At 44.2% G+C, this 17,707-nt stretch overlaps 1 protein-coding gene across 1 annotated transcript in view; it reads left to right on the forward strand.

Moving 5' to 3' along the window:
* Positions 1–647: 647 nt before the first annotated feature.
* Positions 648–17,707, forward strand: part of LOC135911319 (CREB-regulated transcription coactivator 1-like) — a 149,118-nt gene continuing 132,058 nt past the window's right edge. Inside the window, exons 1-2 of the mRNA XM_065443545.1 lie at positions 648–686; positions 7,251–7,354. The gene's annotated coding sequence lies outside the window, so the exon portion shown is untranslated. The remainder of the gene's footprint in view (positions 687–7,250; positions 7,355–17,707) is intronic.

The following is a 17,707-nucleotide window of genomic DNA, read 5'->3' on the forward strand; positions in this document are numbered from 1 at the left end:
GCCGCATTGTTGATGTAACTCGCAAAACACAGCTGCTGCGGCTTTCGCGCGATCCTCGCAAAGGGCGCCGCGCGCGCGCGGGTTGCGACACACCTGCGGATTCCGCACGCATATCGTCGGACCTTCACGAGGAAAGGTGGGTATATTAAGTACGGAGAAATCGCGCGCATTCTGAATCGTACCGAGCGCGACCTTGACCATAATCAACAAATAAGTCGGCAGGAAGAGGGGAGAACAGTAGTTCAGTTGAAACCGGTTTGCGGAGCTTTCGTTTTTCTTTATGTTTTCTTGCGCGTTACTTTCCGTTCTCTCACTCCGGCGTCCTGGAAGCCGGCCAAAACACCGCGCGCGCGCGCCCACAAATGACCCCACCATAGTCCGATAGCATCCGGCGTGTTGGGAACGAACTACGAGCAAGCGCGCGTGCGCCTGCTGCCCTCGCGAGTCGGCAGAGTCGGCCGGCGCCACAGAAGCGGTGAAGAAGCACACGAGACCCGCAGCAGCGGTTTTGTGCACGCCGCTGGCTGCATTTCTAGCGATAGCTCAAGACCCACCAGCTGTGCTCGCGCGAGGAGAAAAAAAAAGAAAGAACTCCGCTGCATTTTTTCTTCTTTCTTTCTTTCCGGGATCTCCCAAGCGCTCTGCGACCTTACAAACCACGTACGCCGTCGGCGCAACTATGGAACGTACGTACGTCGCTCTTTGTAGCTGTCAGGCCATCACTGGTCGCTTCTTTAACACTGCTTTCGCTCGCTATGCTGTGCTTATTAACGCAACACCGATCAAAACAGCGTTCGCAAGTTTCAGCCGCGTGTGAGTCGCGCTCTTGCAAAGGCTTGTGTCATGCCGACATACAGCTGTGCGCTCTGGGCGTGTTCGTACGCGATGCAAAGATTCCTTTCGCTGTAAGTCGAGAACAACCGCAGCGCTTTGCGCAAGCTGCAGGCAGGGGTCGTCAGGGAGCGCTGTTATCGCAAGCGACATATGCCGGGAGGAAACGTCTACGGTTCAAATACTGGTGCAAGCAAAGATAAAAGGTGAAAGTGAACGTTGGTTGGGAGAAATACGTGATAAAAGGAAGGCCGCAGCTAGGATATTTTGGAACCACATAAAATTATTAGGCGGGAAGTCAACAACATATCCTACACGAAGTTGGAAACAAAATGGAAGGGGAAGCGGCATTGAATTGCATCCGAAAAATAACAGGCGAATCTTTCCAAGGCAATGACGAAGTTGTATTTGAAGAATAAAACAGCATGAAAGAGAACCAGACGGAAAAGGAGCTGGTGCTGGCAAATTTCAACTGGAAGAAAGCCGACGAGAAAATTCCTAAGCGCACAGCCACAGGGCTAGACGAGGTTCCCGTTAGACTGATTAATGAACTAAAATAAAAATTGAGGAAGCTCTGGTGCAAGCAGTGGCAAAAACTTTAAAAGATAGACGAATACCAGACAGTTGGCGACAAAGTAGAATGAAAGTAAGGGGGAGAAAGATAGGATTCACTCGTACCGGCCGTTGACCATTACATCAGTAATATACAGGTTAGCCATGCAGCCAATCAAATTAAAGCTGAAATCATAGGCCGAGAGTAATGATATTTTGGGAGAACTTCAGAACGGCTTCAAAATAGGTAGGCGTTTAGATAAGTTAGTTGTTCATACTCAGTGTAATGAAATATCAAAAGTAGGAAGCAGACCATTATATGTGGCCTTTTTTAGACATTACAGGAGCGTATGACAACGTAGACCGCAACATTTTGTGGGATATTCTGGAAGGGGAAGGCTTAGGCGATGATTGCCTAGAGCTTTTGAGGGAAATTTACCTAGAAATGCCGTTTGCATTGAATGGGAAGGGATGAGGAGCGAGGAGAAAGTAGATATCAACGAGGGACTGAGGCAGGGGTGCGCTTTATTCCCGCTGCTGTTTATTCTGTACATGGTGAGGATGCAAAGGGCGCTGGAAGGAGGTAATATCGGGTTTAATTTCTCTTACAGGGGAGTACAGTAGTAGAGCAGCAGCTTACTGGTTCGTTTTATGCGGACTACATTATGTTGCTAGCTAACAAGCAAAGTGATATCCAACGTCTGACTGATATCTGTGAACAGGAAGGCGATAAGTTAGGTCTGAAATTTAGCGTTAAGGAATCAGGTGTTACGGAATTCAAGGAAAGCTGCGAACAGACAGTGACAATACAGGGCCAGGAAGTACCTCGCGTAAAACAATATAAATGTCTTGGTATATGGATAAACGAAGACAATAGATATATGGAAAAACAGGAAAAAAGAATAGCAGTAAAGGGGAAGAGAAATGCGGCCATAACGAAGCAGAGAGCGCTATGGGGATACAATAGGACGAGGTGCTCCGGGGTATGTGGAAATGTGTAATGGTTCCAGGACTTTTGGAAATGCGGTTGTTTGCTTGACATCAGGGGTACAATCAGGATTCGATGGCAACCAAAGGTCAGTGGGACGCCTAGCATTGGGCGCTCACGGGAAGACTACAAATGAAGCTGTGGAGGGTGATATGGGCTCGACAAGTTTTGAAGTCAGGGAAGCTCGCAGTAAAATTGATCATGAAGAATAACTGAGGAATATGGAAGAAAGTAAATGGGCTGGGAGAGTGTTGAAGTATCTGTGCAGGAAACACATCGATTGACAGTGGAGGAAAAGAACTAGGAAGCTTACCAGCAAGTATGCGGCCTGTAGGGTGAGCAACACAGCAAAAAAGAACGTCAAGCGGAAAGTCAGAGGCTAAAATAATCTCATGCGTGGCGGCAATGGAAAAAAGACCTGCGATGAGTAGCTACTTAAGAGGACAAAGCGAAATCAGGAAAGAAACAATGATAACTCAAAGGGAAGCCCATTACTTTACGAAGCGAGATCAGGATGCCTTAGTACACGCACTTATAAAGCCAGGTACAAGAAGGAAGAAGTATGTGCTTGCAGACGGAAACGATGGAGCATGTTTTATTTGAATGTGAAGATATCTGCCCAGCGGTCTACTTAGGCATCTCCGGCCTCCTTGAAGTCCTTGGGCTCAGCGAGAGCAGCGAGGAAAGGAAAAACATGTCCACAGTAGAGATTAGTAAGCGGCAATTGGAAGATTGGTGGAAGAAAAGTAGGGAAACGACAAACAACGGAAGTGTGCAAAAAACAAAGTTCACAATAGGGCTTCACGAAGTTTGGTTATGGGAATTGATCGTGGGTCTTTTTTCGTTTTCTTTTTTTCTTTTTACCTAGGTAGGACATTAGGCAATATATTAACAACAGCTTGGTGGGGCAACCTACCGCCCCGTTCCATAGGGGACGCTCATAGCATCCATCCATTTATCCACGTGCCCACGTGCGCGGCGCCTCGCTGTCGCAACGTTGCCTGTTGCGCGGTGTTCACCGTTGCTTCAATTGTCTTCAACTCGGAGCAGTAACCCCGTATTCTCTGTTTGCGAGCTTCGCAGCTGTTGCTCGATTAAAAGAATGTTAGATACTTTGAAATATGCTCGGCGAAGCTATCAAGACCGCTGGAAAAACTGCAGCTGCGCTCGCATAAATCATTCGAAAGTGGAAGGACAAAAAGAGGAAGCTGCACTAATATATATGTAGTCAGTTAGGTATGTGTCTCATTTCTATCCTACAGCGCATTTGCTACGTCGAACAACTAGTGCAAAAAAGAAGAAAGACCAAAACAAAGAAAGGTTGAAACCATTTTAAAATCGCAGATGAAAAGATGCTTATTGAGGTAGTTAACGAAGTCAATCGATTTCACCATGTGGAAAGTCTTACATGTGGCATTGTTAGGCTATTCTGGCTCCTGAAAACGGCGCCGATAACTGCTTTTCATGTAAAATTATGAAATAGTAAAAGAAGATATGGAGACGCATGCCACCACACGGCAAAAAACAAAATAAAGCACACCGGATTCGAAATACCTATAAAAACAAGCAACATAAAGACGGGTATGCATAAATTCAACCAGGTCATATGAATAGACATAAAGTGAGGTTTTAACAAATGATACGGTATCAAAATGGTATTCGCTAGTGCATATATATGGTCGGCACTAACAAAAGCGGGACTGCATATAGTTGCTGTGCATGTTAAATACGCTGTTTCTTCTAGCTGAAATATATCGCCCCTGCGCCAAAGCTTAAAAAAGAAAGCCAACACAAGATCGCTACTTCACAGTTCTCCAGCGCCTTGCGTTCGCTGGCATGTACGACTTGCCGAGGGCTTACGAAACATTGGTCCCAAATTATTGTTTTGCTATGCGCGCTATTGACTGAAAGAAGTAAAGAAACAGAGGACACATATCTTTGCCATTCTAAAGTCATTTACCGCACAAAGCTGTTCATTAAATATAACTGTTTGCGCTCATTTCATTAAAAGTAAAACGAAGGGAGATATATACATCTCACAGTTGCATTGAAGCTTTATTCTCGAACAAAACTAAGAAAAAATTATTTAAGGTCAGTTTGATATGTATCACAACTATACATTTACTGCGCGCCCGGACAACGTCGTTGATATGTTGGCTCTGCCATGATAGTGGAGAATACGCATCAACAACAAGGATGACGACAACTATGGCATGAATGTTCGTTGCGCGCTGCAAGCGACCGCGCTTCACGTCTTGAATTATCCCATTTTTTAAAATTATGACTTCGATAATTGTAACACGACCTTGAACATTCTTTTCAGTTATTGCACTCTGTTCTGTTATTCCACTTTTATATATATTAGCAGACTAGAGCGCACTAGGTCACGTCGACCCCTCTGTCTTTCCTGTCAATAAATTCTATTCTGTCACCCCGTACCGCAAGGATAGGCGCCAGCGATTCATATGATGGCGAACATATTTATCAGCGAAGACGACAAGCCTGTGTTCTTCCGGGCCCTTATTCGCAAAATACATTACGTCGGCACCGTTAGCACTTACGAAAGTAAGACATCGCGAATTTGGTCTTCATGCCTTTATTTTAGTGCTTGGGGAGTTTTAGGAGGCATGGCAGTTACTCCAGAGACCCTGTCGTCGAGGTGGGCCGCCGCTCTGCGCAGCTCAGACCGCGGAATCCAGACGTGGGCAGTCCAGCAAGCCTGTGAGGCGGCGTTGAGGCAGGGCCTTGACGTTCCCCCGTGGGAGACCTGAGCCTGGGTCGCGTTAAACCTTGCCGGACGTACAAGAAAGGTGTATCCATCCATCGATACATCCATGGGGAGTTTTAGAGACGGCACACCTAAAAGCTGCGGATTCTTTCTGCCCTTCGTGCTAGATGACCCAAGTTTGAGTTCGGATTCGCAATGTACAGCATCGCGGACTTTACTGTTTGGGCACGCTAAGCTACTTATCATTGGATCCAAAAGAAATAAAAAAGAGGGCATATATATATATATATATATATATATATATATATATATATATATATATATATATATATATATATATATATATATATATGTGTGTGTGTGTGTGTGTGTGTGTGTGTGTGTGTGTGTGTGTGTGTGTGTGTGTGTGTGTGTGTGTGTGTGTGTGTGTGTGTGTGTGTGTGTGTGTGTGTGTGTGCTTGTTCCTTTTACGTCGAGAAAGCATGTCTGCGTTGCACACGCGTTGCGTCTTTCTTGAAGGGTTTTAAGCACATGTACACGCAAGATGAGACGACGTGAGGCTTATATAATGGGCACGAATGGTGTGCAACAATACATATTTGAGCCCCACGTTTAATCGTAGACGTTATTGGGGAAATTGTGGAGAAGCGTAAATTTGAGTTGCGTATGGGTGAACACTTACATAATAATAATTTGTGGGCAGAAGTCTTGCAACTCCACAACATTGTCCCTCGGCTATTTCATCTAGTGCTCATATTTAACAGCATAAGCACCAAGTACTGACTGTTTTTGTTTACGACATGGAGTATCCGTCGTTACCCCTGGCTAGAAACAATTGAGTTCTTATTCTTTTTAAGGATGACTAGTTCCTTTTTGTACGTACAGATATGTCGCGGAAGGACGCTGAGCGACCGTCTGTTGCTCAACTGTTTCTCAACTCTTGATCAACCGTTGCAGAAAGTGCATATCCGCGATTAATATTTTAGCGTATATAGGTTGGATGCTCAAACTGTGGGAGACAACGGAAACGCTAGACAACGCTGAAACCGCCGAGCGAAGCAATCAGCGGAGCAATATACAAGGCAAATGCAGCAGAAACCTGCGGTTAAGTTGCGTTATATACGGCATATTCAAAATGCCAAGCAGCATATACCGACTTTATGCAAAGCGTCATCTGCCATCTTGTCGAAGGCACAGCAAAACGAAACTGATCGTTTTTTGGGCGAGCAGTTTCACGCATAGCTGTTACTTTCAGCCTTGTCTTGTTGTGTCCTACCGCTACTGTTCGTATACATGCGAAGCAAGTCGTTCTCGTTAACGCTGGCAACAAGCTAGGCCTTTCTTTCTTTCTTTTTTTCGGCAATGGCCGCATAGGCATAACAAAATGTGAATACTTCGAAACACAACATGGCAGCGACACTCAGATCGATCGTATCAAGTGTGCACGAAATCTGCCGCAGCGTGCCATGGCTGCTGTACGAGTTCGCGTTGGGTATGTGTACGTCCTCAGACGCAAGAAGAGCGGCTCGGCCAGGGCCGTAACCAGAGATTATTTTAGTGAGAAAGCACTACAAGCCTATATACCAACCTGGACTTCACCTCTGCCTGTGTGATATCCTCTTCATACGCGCGTTTCTTTTCTTCACGTGCGTTTCGCGTGCACAGCCCACAAGAACCACCTCCCTCCCCCCCCATCTCTCTCTCTCTCTCTCTCTCTCTCTCTCTCCTTTTAATACAAACGCCCACGTGCGTATGTGTGAAAAAAATATGAAAAGTGAATCGGGATCGTGGTCGGTAATGCCTAAAGAAGAGATTCGTCGCGCGAAGCACAGCGAACAGCAACGACCTCGGCGAAAGAGGCAGCGGGCCAGAGTCGAACGACGAAGATGTGGCCAAGCGATGGTGACTAGTGCTGAAGTTGCCGCTTTCGTGTGTACGCAGTCACGACCTGTCCTATAGATTTGAAATTTGCTACCTCAGGCGTTTCCGTCTCTTCTTGGGCTGGGGTCGATGTCGCCGATAGCAGTGACCACCGCCCGATCGTCACTGATATTAACAACCCCCTGATTTCTTTATAGAAACATGCGCATGCTTTTGTGGACTTTTCAAAATGTCAAAATAATTTACAGTCAACTTTGCCTTCTATGACAGGTATGGAAAGAGATATTAAAGCGATGAGCCTTTCTGCAATACTGAATGATACCGTTAAAAAAATCTGAGTTTGTATACAAACGCAGTCTCATCGACAAAAAGGAGTAAGTACTGATTGTCCATGGTCGAATAGTGATTGTGCACGAGAATATTGACGCCGGAAAGCTGTATGAAAGAAACCTATTTTCAATCAGTGCCCTACTCATTGGAGTAATTATAAGTATGATGCTGCTATGTTTAAGTGAACGATTTCGTTAGTGAAGTATAATTATGATGAAAAACGGTGTGATTTCTTATTGAAAATCGGTAATAAAAAGCACTTTTCAGGTTTCTCCGTTCTTTCAAAGCCGCTCCAGTGCCCATAAATATCAATTTAGTTGTTCTGTCACCCAAATAATTGTTAGAATCATTAGACAAAGGTTTAGATAAAGGCTAAAGGTAGATAAAGGCTAAAGGTTTAGAACAGTGCTTTACGACTCGGCTGCAGGTAAACTTCGTAGGGGCTCTGTCAGGGGATGATTTATCAGAGGTAACAGTGGGAGAGCACGTTGTTCAACTGCTCCCTGGCACAGCTCCAGGTCCAGATGGCATTACATCAGGCATGTTGAAAACATTTGTTTGACCTCTTCCCGCACGACCTCTCCAGTATAGTTAATTGCTCCCTCATGAACGTATGGATACCTCCTGATTTTGGAAACTCGCAAAAATAATCCCCCCGCTTAAAAGGCAAGGAGCGGGAATGAATATAGATAATATAAGGCCAATCGCACTAACTTCGAATGCTCTAAAATCAATAGAAAGGGTATTGCACTTTCGTATCATGAAATTTTTAAATTCTAATAGATTATTAAGCCCATGTCAGATTGGATTTATTCCTGGCTGCTCGATATTGTAGACACATGCCGATTTAGAGACACCCATTAAGCTTGCTAGGCGCAGGCGGCAGTGTGCAGCTTTAGTGAACCTTGATTTAGCTAAAGCATACGACAGCGGAGAGCATGTCATACTCTTTAATGCTTTAAATAGCAAGAGTTTTCCTCGATATATTATAAATTGTATATATGAATTTCTAAAGGATAGCAAATTTCATTGTTCCCAACGTGACATGCTGACAAAAAAATATAATCAATGAAGAGGAGTTCCCCAGGGATCTGTCCTTTCTCCCATTTTTGCTTAACATATTATTAAGCTGAGTTCCATTGTTTGATACCGTACAAGTATATGTCTGTGCGGACGACATAGCATTCCTTGCCTCTGCGAGTGATATCCACTCATTCCAAAGAACACTGCAGACATACTTAGGAACGCTTGAAGCTTGGTTTACAGATATTCGAATGTCGCTTAATGCCAACAAAGGTTCCTTCATTGTGTTTCCACTGAATGTACCGCTAAATATCTCTCTCCAGTACCGCCAGGAAATAATTCCGCAAGTTGATTTTACCAAATATCGAGGTGTAATATATGACGCGAAACTGAGCTGGCGAAATGACTTTTATCACGTTAAATCTATGGCAGCACGCGCTGTTGGCATGATAAGCAGACTTGGCCGACATTGCGCTGTGCTACGCAGGAATACGCTAACAATGATTTATCGCTTGTACGTTCAATCGATGCTGGAATTTGGGTGTCTGCTACTCTCTGGTGGGCCAGCGTACAAAATTAACCCCCTGGTTCTTCTAGAGAGGAGGCTTTCCGGAATTGTCCTGGTTTACCAAAATTTGTAGCTAACAATGTTTTATTTCAAGGAGCACCGACTGCCTACTTTTCTCTGCCGATTCCGCATTCTAACAGTAAAGACGTATTTAAACATTTATGAATATTCTTTGAGACGATCACAATTTGTACTTATTAGTGAAATGAGGACGTTTTTCAATTAGCATTGGTCCCGCTTACATAGACCTCAGGTTTTATTCGTACAAGCTGAGCTAGATCCACTAAACGTTAATGTATGTGAGATCGATAATTTGTGCAGACAATCCCTTGCCTAGTATAAAAATTTAATTTGATGGCATATTTCCATCAAATGCCAGACTCCTGGCCACTACCCATTTAAATGGCCTGCCCATTTAAATGGAATGCTACAAGGTCATAGCGCAAGTGGGAATAGATCATGTGATCGCGACTGATGCATCAATGAGTGAGGCGAAAGCGGGTGTGGGCATTTTCTCCGAGTCCCTATTCTGGTCATATGCATTACGCCTTCCGGATTTCACACCCATATTTCTGGCTGAACTATCAGTCGTTATCCTAACTCTTCAAAAACTTCCTTCAAATTATTTAACCGCGTGTGGAACCGCGTTAGTGGAATGCCTAAGTGCTGATGTTAAGGGTTTCGGGAATGATTCCGAAATTATCCTATTAATTGACATGAATGCCCACATATAGGATCTAGATGGCTATACCGACAACAACGGGAAGTCAATGCTAGATCTTTAATCTTTGTCCAACATGACCTCGTTATCGTGAATACGAGGCCTAAGTGTTACGGGCAGAGCACGTGGGTAGTGGGAAACCAGTAATCGACCATTGATTACTGTCTGATGACAGAAGAAATTAATAATAAGTTGAGAGAAATGGTCATTGACGAGGAAGGGTATAGCAGCATAGGGAGTGATCATCAACGCATCATTTTGAAAATGGAATATGCAGTTGGAAAAGAGAGCAAGGAGCGCAAAATGGTCAGTCCAAATTTGAACACTGGACAAATAACAAATATAGTCACAAGAGTCGAGGAAGAACTTGGAAAATAGCCAAGCAAAGAGTGAGAATATAGTGAGCTTCTAAGTGTAATAACGACAGAAATTCGGAAAGAGGAGCAACACGTTCGTTGGGAAGGAAAAAAGAAACCGAAAAGCTAGTGGAACAAGGCGATAAGAGAAGCGATCGCCGAATGACAGAAAGCATCTCGAGAGCACTAGCAGGCAAAGAAAAAAAAAAAGAAAGCGCAGTTGCCGCAAGTTGCCAGGAAATGGGAAATCTACCGCGAGAAAAAACCTATGTTTCAAATAGTCGTGCAAGCAAAGACAAAAGGTGAAAGTGAACGTTGGTTGTCAGAAATACGTGAGAAAAAGGAGGATGCACCTACAATATTTTGGAACCACATAAAGTTATTAGGCAGGAAGTCAGCAACAATACAAGAACATATTCTATACGAAGATGGAAACAAACTGGAAAGGAACGCGGCCTTAAATTACATCCGAAATATAACAGTCGAATCATCCCAAGGCAATGAGGAGGTTGTACTTGGCTTCAACTTGGCTGACGAGGAAAAATAGTATGAAAGAGAACCAGATGGAAAAGGAGCTGATGATGACAAATTTCAACTGGAAGAAAGCCGAAAATTCCTAAGCGCAGAGCCACAGGGCTAGACGAGGTTCCTGTTAGGCTGATTAATAAACTAGGACCAAAAAGTAAGGAAGCTCTGTTGAAATCAGTAGGAAAAAGTCTAAAAGATAGACAAATACCAGACAGTTGGCGACAAAATAGAATGAATTTAGTTTACAAAGGTAAGGCGGAGAAAGATAAAATTCACTCATATAGACCGTTGACCATTACATCGGTAATATACAGGTAAGCAATGCAGGCTATTAAGTTGAAGCTGCAAGCATGGCTGCAAGCAAAGCTAAACATTTCGACGGAATGGCATGTCCGGTTGGGAAATTGATTAGGACTTTCAGACTAACTCCAAACAAATAAGTGACGTGTCTCCCCACTTTCCGTACTCTCTCCTATTTTTTTTTTATTTTTTTTTTACAAAATACACTTTAAACGCTGCACACCGCCACCCCCGAAGAACAACCCCCCAAGAAGGAGCCGAATAGGCTCCGAAACGTCGGGATAATAAAGTTAACTTATTTGGTTGGAGTCAGTCTGAAAGTCCTAAGCACAGCATAATTGCATTTTGGGAGAAGTTCAGAATGGCTTCAGAATAAGTAGGCGTCTGGATGATAACTTATTCGTTATTACTCAATGTATTGAAATATCAAGACTTGAAAGGAGACCGTTATGTGTGGCCTTTTTAGACATTACAGGAGCGTATAACAACGTAGACTGAAATATTTTGTGGGATATTCTGGAAAGGGAAGGCTTAGACGACAATGTCTACAGCTTTTGAGAGAGATTTACCCAGAAAATACCGTCTGCGTTGAACGGGAAGGGATGAGGAGCGAGGAGAAAGTTGATATCAACAAGGGACTGAGGCAGGGGTGCCCTTTATTCGCACTGCTGTCTATGCTGTACATGGTGAGGATGCAAAGGGCGCTAGAAGGAAGTAATATCGGGTTTAATTTCTCTCTTTCATGCTCGGAATAGCAATCTTATGTAGCACGTATTGAGGAACAGAAAGCTGCATCGGGAGTTTTTCATGTTGCTCTACAATTTTTCTAATTGACACTTTTCATCTTATTATAATAGTTGAGACGTTGATTAATTAATTAAGAATAATTATCAAACTAGGCGGAATGCAAAATATATATTCTGAGTATCTCCAAGCGACGACAAACAACATTACCTTGGTTCTTTCCAGCTACATGGCGTTTGCACATCTTTAAATCTTGGTGCATGATAGTTGGGACGCCACCCGCCGTGGTTGCTCAGTGGCTATGGTGTTAGGCTGCTGAGCACGAAGTCGCGGGATCGAATCTCGGCCACGGCGCCCGCATTTCGATGGGGGCGAAATGCGAAAACACCCGTGTACTTATATTTAGGTGCACGTTAAAGAACCCCAGGTGGTCAAAATTTCCGGAGTCCTCCACTACGGCGTGCCTCATAATCAGAAAGTGGTTTTGGCACGTAAAACCCCAAATATTATTATTATTGGGACGCCCTGTATATCTGGCCCTGCCAGTGTTAGCCAGCGCACCGCCACCAGCGGCGCCATGGCCGTTAGTGACCATGAAGGATGTGCGTTGCGCCTAAGTGAACGGATGTACCAGATTCATCAATTCACGTTTGCATATAAGAATGCTTTAGCATTGGCCGGTAGCTCCTCTGTTGTGATTGTCAAATGAGAGCGAGTTCTGTGCAGTCACGAACAGCGGGCGAGCCATTAGGCGTATCGGAAATGTTTCATGAATATAGTGATGGAAATAGCGGCCCTTTGAGCTCCACAGCAGCTTACCGCAGCGCCACAACGCTGGGGTACAAAAAGGCGACATCTACTTCTAGACATCCCTCCGTACCTTATACATGGCCCAGTTTGACCCAGTCGAGCTCAATCTAAAGCGCATTTCTTGAAGTCACCTGTTCCGTGCAGCGCTGACAGAGCAGCTATGGCTGAGCACGGGCTTGGTATTGCCGTTTGTTAGGCTCAACGAACGTCCCAGGCCCGCCTTGCCTTATGAGAACGCTGCCGGCTCATGATTACTGCGTCGCAAGTCTCAGAGAGAGAAGGAGAGAGAGAGAGATAGAGAGAGAGAGAGATAGAGAGAGAGGAAAAAGAAAAAAAAGAGACCGTTGGAATGCCAAAAGTCAATATATGAGTCGCGCTTCATGCAGCGCCGACAGGACGACTGGGTCGAGGGTCACGCTTTTGCAACTCCACCGAGTTAACGGCGTCCCTCAGCTCCCGCAGCACTGCACGGAATCACTGGCACAAGGGTAGCAGCAGGCGCTCGGCAGCCAGTCTGTTTACATAACTCGAGCTCATCATTGGATGCCGGAGCGCAGGCGTCGCGCGTTCGCTCGGGCCACTTCCTATAATAGTCTGTTGCGCTGGCAACCGCTTCTTCGTCTGCCAGCCGGATCTAGTCCCGCGGACCCGTTCCTCTTTCGTGATCTACATAGGAAATTACGATACTTCATGGTTGGAACAGGTAATATAGGCGTAGACATTTCCCGGCCTGTCGAAGGTACTAAACCCGGATCTAATGTAAGAGGTAGGAGTTGCGCACTCGCTAAACAACATACTGCTTACTCGCCGTGGTAGCGCGTAGTGACAAGCCATGGCGTTGCGCTACTAAGCCCAAGGGCGCGGGATCGAATCCCGGCCGCGGCGGCCGCATTTTGATGGGGGTGAAATGCAAAGAACGCCCCTGCATTGGGTGTACGTTAGAGAACCCAAAATGGTAAAAATTAATCCGGAGTCTTTCACTGCGGCGAGCCTTATCCCCAAATCGTGGTTTTGGCACGTAAAGCCATAGAATTTACTTTCTTAACTTACTACTTCCCCCCCTCCCACCTCCTATTACCCGCTTTTTTCTTCCTTTTTTTTGTCTTGTATCTATTGTTTCATTCGTTATGTTGAATCACGCGGACTTAAATGACTATTTTCTCGTAACGTAACCCAGGGGAGCTATCAACCTCGTGTCACAAAGTCTTCTTCACACTATATTATGTTAAACGACGAACGGTAACAATACATGCACCCTCAACGCACTTCGAACGTTCGGTCCATTCCTCATCCCAGCGGTGGATCTTAGTGAGCCTTTCAGAGAGTATGACTGGGAGCACGATACCCCCCCCCCCCCCCCCCCCCTTCGCCACTCCCCCTCAGCAGAGAACAGACGCATTCCGTGGCGATGAGAACAGCAAGCTCGTAATTGAGTTGTCAGAGCCGCGTCACAGATCGCTGTGTTTGGACGTGCAACATGTAACTGTTGCTCACTGTCGCACTCGAGCGTTAGTGACTACGGGGCCTTGTTTTCTTTCTATCTTGCGACGATCCAGTCGGAACATCAGCAATGCACACACTGGTTACAGGTTCAAGTCTCTTCGAATACTTGAGAGAAAAAAAATAATTTTACTGGTAAGCAATCGATGCAGTGGCGGATACCAAATCTTTGTGAAAAATCGCCGATGCACATATAAACCACTTAGAGTTTTATCATTGTAACCACTTGTTTGGTAACATTTGCACATATTCTAAATTGAGGGTAGGGGAGAGTGGAGAAGTTCATGTTAAGAGAAAAGTTCAGAGGTAAGCCTGAACTACAGTGTTCTGGCCTGACAGTCCGCATTGGGGTAAGGGGCACAAAAGAACAGGCAGAAAAAGAAAATGATATGGAGAGAAAAGTAGAGGCGCATGAATTAAAATAAAATAAAAAAGGGGTGAATGAACACTTATTATTACAGTCGCATATCCAGTTCACTTTCTTGGAAAAAAGCCGCGTCCATTGGCCTTCGGTGCCTGACACATCTAGTACTTTGGCCACGCGCATAAAATAAGGCTTTCAGAAAGTTGGCCGGTTGTTAGACAATGCTTGTCCCTCTCGCAAGTGCAGCTGGCACCCGCGAAGCACGTGGTCGACAATGTTCGGCACGGTGGAGTCATCGATGTTATGGCTATCCGCACGTACGGCAACAGTATATCGAGAAAAGGACACGCCTAGTCGCAATCTATGTAGAAGTCTTGCGTGACTTCTTTTAATGCGGCGGGGTATGCTAAATCGAAGGGGACGAGGACATACCGTGGCGCCGCCTGCCGCCAGCGCCTGAATAACGTGTAAGGTTGGATCCCGTGCCGCAGCGACTGAATCGGCACCGTCGCGTGCCTCGTCGTACTGTCGCGGTATATCGGTTGGTTGCAGTACATTTTACAGAGAGGCGCTTGTTCTTTGTTTTGAGTCTAAGGTTTTATACGCTGTATACATATGCCGGGGGTTTATCTGCGCCACTTAGGGCGCGATTTTACCCTTAAAGTACTATCTCAGAATAGCGTCACGTTCTCGTGACGCCTGCGGCAAAAAGGACGTTCCACGTCCGCCGCCAAGGCCTGTGAGTGGTGGCGCTGGCTAACACTCACAGGGTTCTACTAGGACACATAACTACCCAAGAAAGTGGACGGGGAAACAGCGCCGTGGTAGCTCAATTGGTAGAGCATCGCATGCGAAATGCGAAGGTTGTGGGTTCGGTTCCCACCTGCGGCAAGTTGTTTTTTCATCCACTTCAATTTCCATTAATTTATCGTTTCCTTATTTCATTAATTAAGCACAAGTAATTTCCCCTATCTTGTCCTTGGTGTCAGTGTTTGTTGGCTTCTTATGATATATCTCAGAATAGAACATATGGTAGCTGCTACAGAATGTTGACGATCGGTAAATCGCTGTGGCATATTTCGAATAAAAAGTTCCGTTCGCGAGTGTGAAGCAGTCAAGTACGTAAAGTGGGACACGTGCATGCGACTAGTGCAACCAGTCGCGCACTTGGCACAGCGACATGTCTCATAAATCTAGGGCCGATAATTACTTTGGACATGTGAAGGGATCTCGTGGTATAGACGTTCGGAATTTCATGGTGCGCTTAGCATTAGTGGTGTGCGAATATTCGAAACTTTCGAATGACGAATCGAATAGCGTCCTATTCGATGCGGTCTTCGAATCGAACAGTCGCTATTCGTGACTAAGAATATTTTTCGAGTACTTTGCGAATATTTCAAATCGTCAACTGCGTCCAATTCAACATGAAAGAGCAGCGGTAAATTTTTACCCTCGCGGGCATAGTATAGACGAAACATCAGAACTTGCGTTGTGGAGCAGGCTACGTCTCTTAGGTAGCCATTCTTTACAGGCTATATGCAGCGATCATTTGCACGCTCTGAAGAGTCCATCGTATGCGAATAAACAACTTATTTGCTCCTAATGCTCAATTTGTGCTTTTAGTAACGACGCTTCATAGAGCACTAAATATATATATATATATATATATATATATATATATATATATATATATATATATATATATATATATATATATATATATATATATATATATATATATATATATATATATATATATATATATATATATAGGTGTGTAAAGAGAGAAACTTGCTCACTTTAAGAATACTAGGATGAAACATCGCTTTATATTATTGTGATAAGGACTGTTCATTATTCGTACACTATTCGATTTGGTCTCGAAAATCACTATTCGCACACCCCTACGTAATATATATATATATATATATATATATATATATATATATATATATATATATATATATATATATATATAAACGAGAAGAAAGGAGGTTTACTGAGGGGCCCGATTTTTATTAGTCATATTATGAGAAGCCAACAAACACTGACACCAAGGACAACATAGGGGAAATTACTTGTGCTTAATAAAATGGAATGAAGAAACGATAAGTTAATGGAAATTAAAGTGGATGAACAAACAACAAGCCGCAGGTGGGAACCGAACCCACAACCTTCGCATTTCGCGTGCGATGCTCTACCAATTGAGCTACCGCGGCGCTGTTTCCCCATCCACTTTCTTGGGTATTTATGTGTACTAGTGGAACCATGGGAGTGTTAGCCAGCGCCACCACTCACAGACCTTGACGGCGGACGTGGAACGCCCTTGTTTCCGCAGGCGGAAACGTCCTTGTTTGCGCCTGCGGAAACAACAAGGAAACAAGGGGAAACAAGCAATGAAACCAGTGATGTCACTGGTTTCATTGCTTGTTGCCTTCTTACGATATGATAATAAAAATCAGGCCCCTCGATTAATCCCCTTTCTTCTCGTTTACACACACACACACACACACACACACACACACACACACACACACACACACACACACACACACACACACACACACATATATATATATATATATATATATATATATATATATATATATATATATATATTACTTTCTCGCTGTCTACTTACCATGGTTTAAATGCGGCTCCATTATCTGCATATAACTTTATGCTGCAAACACCTCCCTCACTTAATATCGTATATGGGTAAATCGCTGTAGCGGCTTGCTTAAGTTTTATCACCCGTGAGATGCAAGGCCTTCGGGTTCAGTGCGTGCTTTTGTTAATTCTAGGGGTGTGCAAATATTCGAAACTTGAGAATAACAAATCGAATAGTATCGTATTCGATTCGAATATCGAATCGAATACTCACTTTTCGTAGATACGAATATTTTTCCGATGTTTCAGAACGTAAATTATGCTCAATTAAACACAGAATTAGCGCTAAGGTGCAAGAAAATTCATCCCCGTGGTCATATTATATGTGCATAAAACATGAAAACTTACATAGTGGGGCAGGCGACGTCACTCAGGGGGCCAGACGTTAGGGGCTATGCAGCGATGATTGGCATTCTCCGAAAAGGCCTGTGTATGCGAACAATGCGTACACAGGCCCTAATGCTTAATTTGTGTTCTTAATAAGCAACGCTTCATAACGTGCAATGTAATGACAGAAGGTTGTCCATGTTATGAATACTAGGATGTCAACATTGCTTTATATTATTATTGAAAACGTTTATTCATTATTCAAAAACGATTCGAAAATATTCGATTCGATACGCTTCTGGCACTATTCGAATCGTGTTGATTCGGTCTCAAAAATTACTATTCGTGCATCCGTATGAATTTCTTGCATAAGAAGCATATATGTCGGGCCGTATAGCCGTCTCAGTGTTGGTATGCACCCTAGTTCATAATGAAACTTGCTGTAATTTTCACTTTTAGCGTAGCAGACGCCCAAATAGAGACAAA

Source organism: Dermacentor albipictus, chromosome 1, assembly GCF_038994185.2.
Source record: "Dermacentor albipictus isolate Rhodes 1998 colony chromosome 1, USDA_Dalb.pri_finalv2, whole genome shotgun sequence".
Lineage (NCBI taxonomy): Eukaryota > Metazoa > Arthropoda > Arachnida > Ixodida > Ixodidae > Dermacentor > Dermacentor albipictus.